Here is an 8,557-nt window from a genome sequence, read left to right as displayed (position 1 = left end):
TTTAGGTTGTTTAAATGTTTAGATTTTAACACAAAGTCTGTTTTTCTATTGTGGATCAAAATGATGTTTCTAACAATATTTAATATTATAGCTTATATATGAATCAAGGACATTGGTATTATTCTATCCTGACTCTTTCTTTCTTTTCATCTAGAAAGGGTTTGAAAATCTGTTTCTGGACACCCGAAGTCTAATATGTTGCCAAAGCACATCTGTAAGATATGAACAAGTGAGAAACATTCAGTTCACAGGGTAGATTCAAACAATTGCCAAAACAGAAGGGTGTTTTTTAAATCTACTTTGAAGAGGATTGGAATTATTTTTCTTCTTAAGGTGTATTGACATTCTGGGACAATTTTGTTTCCACCAATAAGGGAACCATAAGCAATCATTCAAAGAGGAGGTTTCTATGATGTCACAATAGCACCACTCAGCAATAGAGCGTTCAGAGATTGGAACCTGTAAGAGCACTTCCTGACTAATACATGCACAATAAAATGCATATTGAATTAAATGGGCAGCCATGAAGGAGAGAAAAACAGGTTTATTTACACTTTTACAGTGTGTGTCTAACTCTAACTTCTCATTCCAATCGGACAGCTTTGTGGTCCTGGCGGCCATATTGTTTTATAAATATATCACTATTAGGATCTCCAGCCATCAATAATGCCTCCCACACTGAGAGTCTCCAGATGTTGCTTCTTTGGTCAGCATATTAGTTTGCTAGGGCAGCCATGACAAAATGCCATGGACTGAGTGGCTTAAACAACAGAAATTTATTTTCTCACAGTTCTGGAGGCTGGAAGTCAAAGATCAAGGTACCAGCAGGGTTGGTTTCTCCTGCTGCCTCTTTCCTGGGCTTGCAGATGCTGCCTCTGCATATTTGGTTGACCCTCTGTATACACACTCCCCTGGTGTCTCTTTCTCTTTTTATAAGGACCAATCATATTGGATTAGGGCCCCACTCTAACAGCCTCATTTTAACTTAATCCCTCCTTAAAGATCTTATCTCCAAATATGGTTATATTCTGAGGTACTAGGGGTTGGGACAAACTATGAACTTTAAGGGAACAAAATTCAGCTCATAGCAGTTATATTTAGCCTACTTTACTTATAATCCTATACTTCATGCCTATGTGATGTCAAATATCTTGTTTTCCTGCCCCATCCCATAACCTCTTAGATTGTCAAGGGATGCATTAACACATTAAAAGATAGTATCTCCACATTTTCTGCCAATATTGACACTTCCAATTAGAATAGTTTTGAAAAACTGAAAACAGATTCTGGTTGAATGTGAACTATATCTTTGCAAGGTCTACTTTGAAAGCAAGATCTACGTGGAGAAAAAGCTATACTTCATCAACTGAGAGACAGTACAATAAAGTGGAGATTTCTTGCATGAATCACTTGTTCTTCTTACCTTGAACATGCTCAAAGGCATACTCTGACACTGAAAATGGTTTAGAATCCCAGACCCTTTCTCATTTCTTACCTCTCTTCCCCTGCTATAGTGGTAGGCAAACATTTCCCCGAAATTATCCTATGACATACACATCAGAAAGTGACTAATGTCACTTTTCGAAACCTCTATCTCCCTTATTCAGGGCATATGATTACTACGTATGTCCAAATCCCAAAGAGCCACTGAAAGACTGATAGCTCATTTATCTTGGCCAGCTTCCTAAAGCCTTCTGCATATTCCTTGCCTATTTGCTATCAGGAACATTCCTTGCACTTCTATTGCTCTGCTCTGAATCACAGAAAGAACTACCCATGCATATCCCATGCTCTCAGCTCAGCTGGCTTCAGAATGGATTGGCCAATGAAAGGGATAGGTGGGCTATTAGAATGTGAGAGAAAGGGAGAAGCCAGGCCATTCTGCTTTCTCCTTCTCCCTCTCCCCTTGGGGGCATCTCTTTGAGCTATGTCTCTCCGGTGGTTCCACTTTTCACCAGATTGACCTACCCTGGTTCAAGGTTCTCCTGGTGAAGCAAGTCCCTGAGCTCTGGAAACTTTGCCTCCTTCCATCACCTCTCCAAATTAAGAGTCATAATAATTTCTTGCTGTTGCTAAACTCTGATTAACTCACTGTCCCTCTTTGGTGTACTCCTCCCTTACCTTTGTAACCAATCCTTTGAATTATCCCTTGATTTAAATATTCAGAGAGTATTGTGTTTTTCTGACATGACCTTTACTGTCATATGTTCTCTGGGTCTCAGTAATCTATAAAATGAGAATAATAATATAGGGTTACTTTGATGATTACATGGTTAAGTACATGTAAAGTATTTAGAACACCATGAGGCACAAAGTAAATACATAATAAACGTGAGCAAGTTCTTGCTATGATTATTATTAGGGATTCCACATGACCTATAAATTGAGAAGTTAAAACCATTAGATGAACACCAAGAAGAATTATTCAGCTGGGTTTGAATATTCTGAGTCCAGGAAAACAATACAAGTAGCAGAGTTAAGTGAGATCAGTTTACAAAATCTGATAGTCTAAGAAGGGACTGTTCTACTGACATTTCTGTAATAGTTTCATATATCATATAATGTACAAAAGAATTAGTTTAGTTATTCCTGGGCAACTACTTTACCACTAATTTCAGACCCTTGATGATCATTTGTGTTCTCTCTTGGATAGTAAAAAGGACACAAAGTTCAGATATAAGTGTCTTTAATTTTTAAAAATACATACTAGAGATATGGCAAGTCAGAAATTTATTTTTGGGCAAACAAAGCTATTAGGAAGTAGAAACAGAACAAAAGGAAAAAAACCTTAAATATTAGGCAGAAGTGCTACTCATTTTTGGATTCTGCACAATGTTTATGCTAAATAGGTGCTCAATAAGTGTAATTAAAATGAATTTATAAACAAAAATAAAACCAAATTTAGGGCTTCCCTCATGGCATAGTGGTTAAGAATCCACCTGCCAGTGCAGGGGACATGGGTTTGAGCCCTGGTCCAGGAAGATCCCACATGCTGTGCAGCAACAAAGCCCGTGCACCACAACTATTGAGCCTGCACTCTAGAGCCCACGAGCCACAACTACTGAGCCTGTGTGCCACAACTACCGAAGCCCATGCGCCTAGAGTGGTGCTTCGCAACAAGAGAAGCCACTGCAATGTGAAGCCCATGCACCGCAACGAAGAGGAGCTCCCGCTCACTGCAACTAGAGAAAACCCGTGTGCAACGACGAAGACCCAACGCAGCCAAAAATAAAATAAATAAATTTAATAAATAAATGAATAAAACCAAATTTAAAAAATCCCCTTTCCTACTTTCTAGGCTTTCAGAAACTGTTTTTAGTATATTTAGAATACCTACTACCATCTTATAAAATGAGATGTATATACAGTAATCTACTAATTTCTCAGTCTAACAGTTTGGTCTGTTTTGCATGAACAACAACGCATGGAATTTTTTTATGTGAAAGTTAGTGAAATGGTTCTGTTCAAATCTACCATAGCTTTAGTTTGGGCTATCATAAACACCTGCAGTTGTGTGGCAATATTAACTGAGAATAAATCTGTATAAGTGAAAATAGGATAGCATATTTTAAAATTAGATCCTATTGGTTTCAATTTCAGAACCTTCCATCTAAGACTGTCCTTACTGTCAGATGAGTTAGGTTGACTATTCTAGGCCTTCCATTTTGCGCAGGGTACGAGAAACAGTCTATGATACGTTAGAGCCAGCTACTGTTTTCCATACACTTAACTGTGGGCCAGGACCTATGCTAAGCACTTCACAATCCGAGCAATTTAATCTTTACCACAACCTCATGAAGTTGGAATTATTACACTCTTTTCACAGAGGAAGAAGTTGTGACTTATCATTTAAGTAAGTTATCCAAGGACACACAACAAAACATATTAAACTGGATTGAATTCAGGTAGAAGGTCTGTCTGACTTCAAAGCTTTGGCATTTAAACCCTCTACACTGTAGACCAGCCATTTTTCAAGTGTGGTTAATGGATCCTGGAGGTCCTCAAAACCCTTTCAGGGGGTCTGCAAGATGCTTCTTTTTCCAACTATATATCTGTGTGAGACCAGATTTTCCTCTTATACTTCAACACAAGCAATATATGGTAACAGATAGAATGTAGAAGCAAATTAGAGATTTCTGTTGTCTTCTGTTAAACCAGATATCAGAGATTTCCAAAAATGTAAAACAATGTCATCCTTCTCGCTTATCTTTTTTGTTTTGGAAAAGGTGGTCACTTTTCATAAAAGTAATATTTATATTAAAATGTAATGCATTTCTTGTTTTTAAATGAAATAATGAATAAATATTTTTGAAATTTCTCAGCTGTAACTTCCAATATGAAGGGTATACAGCCTACAGACTTAAAATCTCATTGGGGTCCTCACTAATTTTTCAGTGTGTAAAGCAGTCCTAGAAAAAATGCAGTCCATTTAAAAAATGTTGAAACCCACTACTGTAGACTTCCATTGTCATCAGGCATTTTGCAAGAACTAGAAATAAAACTGATCTGACAATTCTTTATGTCTCTCAGGTATCATGTATCACTATGGTGATCCTTTGAGAAACTGAGGTAGAAATAAATTGAACCAAAATTTTTTGCTTACTTAAGTACCATTCAAAAGTCAGTTTAGCTCTAGATTTAGAAATTATCATGTAGAAAAGTAGATCCCTAGAAATATGTGAATGAAAAAATAAAGCAGGGTAGGTGACTTTACTTTCTCTGTTGTTGAAAGGATCAAAGAAGACTTACTTCAAAGTACTCTGAAAATGGTAGAGGACAATTCAAAGGTATGGTACTGTTATAAGTTATTATAATATGGTGATAGTATGAAATTATGGAAATTAGGAATTGGTTTTGAGAGCTAGCTATAGTGCTATTTAATTAATATAGTTTTATTGCACTAGCTAATATAATTTGTAGCTATATTATACATGTTATAAATAACAGAACATAGTAAGTATTATAACTTTATATTTAAGTGCTTTACCATATATTAATCACTTGAATATATGGTGTCTCATTTGACCCTCACTAATTATGCTATGAGGCAGGACATACTCTATATCCATTCTACAAATATGGAAGCCTAGTCTCAGGGCGGTTGAGTGACTTGCCAACAGTACACAGCAAGTGTATGGTCATGTTAAACCTTGTACCTAGCATAATACCTCAGCAAATATTTATTAAATAAAAAAATAAAGAAATCAGATCTGACTCTTAGTCCAGTGTATTAGCTCTGACATATGCTGATTTAAGAAGATAATATATTTTGCAACACTGCCTCATTTGCCAACATTATTCAAAATGAATTCAAAAAGGTACATTGTGGTATTGACTTACCACTCACTTATGCAGATCTTTGTCAGGAGAGCAATAACAGATGAAGAAGATATGCTTTCTTATATTAAGGGCTTATACTCAATCCTCAATTTTATTTTTTTCTATCTTCAAAGAGTAAGTGATGTAATGCTAACTCTTTTTCACATGGCATGTTAGGATTAACTTCCAAAAAACAGAAACACACACACACACACACACACACACACACACATGAATTTCACTGGAATTCCAAAAATATGATAATTTTGCCAAATAAATGGAAGTTTATTATATCTTGTTTATGACCAGTCCACTTAAGACAAACCAATGATCCCACCCTATTGACTCTTGAATTTCAGTACCATGGACAAAGACGGAAGGAAAACAAATAACCTCAACCCCCAAAAGCCTACAGCCTGCTGGGGAGTCAGCTACAGAAACAATGTCATAGTGTACCAGGTAATGAGGAAACCAGGAATAAGGAGCACCTAACTCTTCCTAAAGAAGATGGTATTTACTCTGACACAGTTCACAATCTGGTAGGAGAATCAAGAATATAAACAACAAAATAAGAGACGTTAATAAGCAAATTTATTTACAAATTACTGGAAGTCAAAGGAATGAAAAATGGACTTAATCTAAGAAAATAAAGCAAGGTTTCATAGAGAGCATGGTATTTGATATAGGCCTTGGTGGAGAAAGAATGAAATAGAAGTAGTTGACAGCACAGGTCTCGTGTCCCAGCCTACTGAATAAAAGTACTAAAAACTTGAACTTTCCTTTACTTTTGGTTCACAGAAACTTGAAGTAAATGATCATGAACCTATTGTATTTGTTTTGAACCAATTACCTGGAGATGGGCAGGAAACCTCGTAGCCAGAATCTCTATAACAGTTAGCTGGTGAGTAGGAGACACTGGGTGAAAAAAAAACACTCTTCAGTATGACAATCACATTTTTTGAACGTTGCAGAATCCTCATTCACTTAAATGGAATTATCCACAGCTGTGCATATGAATGACAATTTCTGGGAAGACAAGAATTCTCCAGAACCATTTGGGGTTATCTCCTTCTTTATGTAACTATTGCCAAAAGTGGCTGTACACTTGGCCATTAAATAATCTTACTCTAATGTTCCAGATTTCTCTGTCCTTGTTTCAAGTCTTTCTGGAAACTCTTATCTGTTTTCCTTCAACAATTCCATCCAACTAAGCCTATTTTAAGAAAAACACCAACACTTTGTACTGGAAATATCAGGGGTTGTGTTTTTGGGTGGAGGCAGCCCACTCTCTAAACCCCATGTTTGGACAAATGGCCATAGTGTCTTGGTGAGAGGTAGGGTTCCACCTATTGCCACAGAAACCAAAATGCCAGATACTTGCTCTCTCAGATCCATAGAATACTCTGCCAATCAGATGCTTCCCCAGTCCACTGAATCTTTAGCTAGTGAGGCAAAAAAAGAGACAATTGAGAATTATTTCTGGTGGTGGGAGTGGGGGTCAAGTGAGAGAATGGTGGTGATGAGGGCTTCATGAGTGATGTCCAGCGTCAAGCCAAGAATGTAGCAACACGCTGCACTGACAGCATGAAGGTCATCACTTTAGCTTGGGTTCTAACTTTCCATCTTCCCCTGGTTCCGACCTATTTTTCCAATCCAAATTCTCTATCCTTCTTTTTATCCTGTCAACTGCCAAGTAGGTTTCCAACACTTTTTTCTTTTTTTTTTTTTTTTCCAACACTTTTTTCTTAAAGGCAGAATTGATTTCTGTCACAATGAACCCTGACTGACACAGTTTTTCCTAAGTAACAGAATGTATAGAGTAATTGTATCTTGTAGTATTTCTAATTGGACAACTTTTATGGGAAATCCATTTTAAGAAGGTCCTAATAATTGTTAAGTGACAGCTGATGATATGCCAATGGAAAAATGTCTTTATGATTGAATATGAAGAAAGATATCAATACATTAATTTGAGTAGCTCACATGGACACCCAAACCCAAGGGGATAAACTTTCACTATATTTGGCAATGGTAATGCTTGCTAATTATAACCAGAAATGGCTGGTTATTGGATATAACCATTTCTCCAGTTGAGAACAGTCAGAGGAAGGAATAAAATGAGGAGATGGGAAGGGCAGTTTCTTAGCAGAAAGATTGAACTGAAAAAGAACCAGAGTACAACAAAAAGGAATTCATCCGTTAATTTATTCATTCAAAGAACATTCAAGGAATGTTTAAGCACTAAGTGAAGAGAGACACAAAGAGAACCAAAGAGGAGTCCAGCTCTCACGAAGTGTATGAGAATATAGACATGTAAAAACGTATTATAATGGTAAAAGGCTACCAGAGTTACCTGTAATATTCCATAGGCTTGCATATTAGTTTTCTATGCTGCATAATAAATTACCACAAACTCAGAGGCTTAAAATAACTCACTTTTATTATCTCATATTTTCCACGGACAAAGACGGAAGGAAAACAAATAACCTCAACCCCCAAAAGGATGGGGCAGGGGAAATGAGAAGGTATTAGTCAAATGGTACAAAGTTTTGGTTATGCAAGAAAAATACATCTTAGAAACTACTGTACAACATAGTGCCTATAGTTAATAATACTGTACACATTAAAAATTGCTAACAGGGTAAATCTCTTGCTAAATAATTATTATTGGATAATAATAATAGTAAATAGATAAGAGGAAGAAAAAGAAAAGAATTTTGGTTTCCTCTTAAAACTTTCATTTTGTTCAAAAGCATATACTAAAAAGTTTAAGAAGAGTCATTTTAATCTTCCAACTAGCTTTGTTGCTTATTCAACTTGGCCCAAAATTAATCTGTAAATTACTTTACATTGAATAGACTGAAAGTGATTACACATACATAGACACACACTCACACACATACACAATCACACATCAAAAAGCCTCATATCTGAGAATTACCAACTTAAGGTAATTGGGAACAGTAAAGTAGTTTCCATTCTACTGTGGTTAGAATTTACCCAGCACGAGTACTTGCTGTTTAAATATTTATTAACGTGTTTAAATATTAAATAGAAAACCTCTCAGATACTAGACGTGCACTAAAACAAATTGGAATTGGCTTCTGAGTTTCAACATTGATATTCTCTTTGGGAACAACTGACAAAAAGAAAACTTAATGACAAAAAATTGTACTCAGGGATGTCCTCAAAGCCAAAAATTATATTTATATTCTGTTTATTAATAACTAAAAATCTA

Source organism: Neophocaena asiaeorientalis, unplaced genomic scaffold, assembly GCF_003031525.2.
Source record: "Neophocaena asiaeorientalis asiaeorientalis breed wild unplaced genomic scaffold, Neophocaena_asiaeorientalis_V1.1 scaffold915, whole genome shotgun sequence".
Taxonomy (NCBI): domain Eukaryota; kingdom Metazoa; phylum Chordata; class Mammalia; order Artiodactyla; family Phocoenidae; genus Neophocaena; species Neophocaena asiaeorientalis.
The sequence above is the reverse complement of the archived record's forward strand: the minus strand, read 5'-3'. Positions refer to the sequence as shown.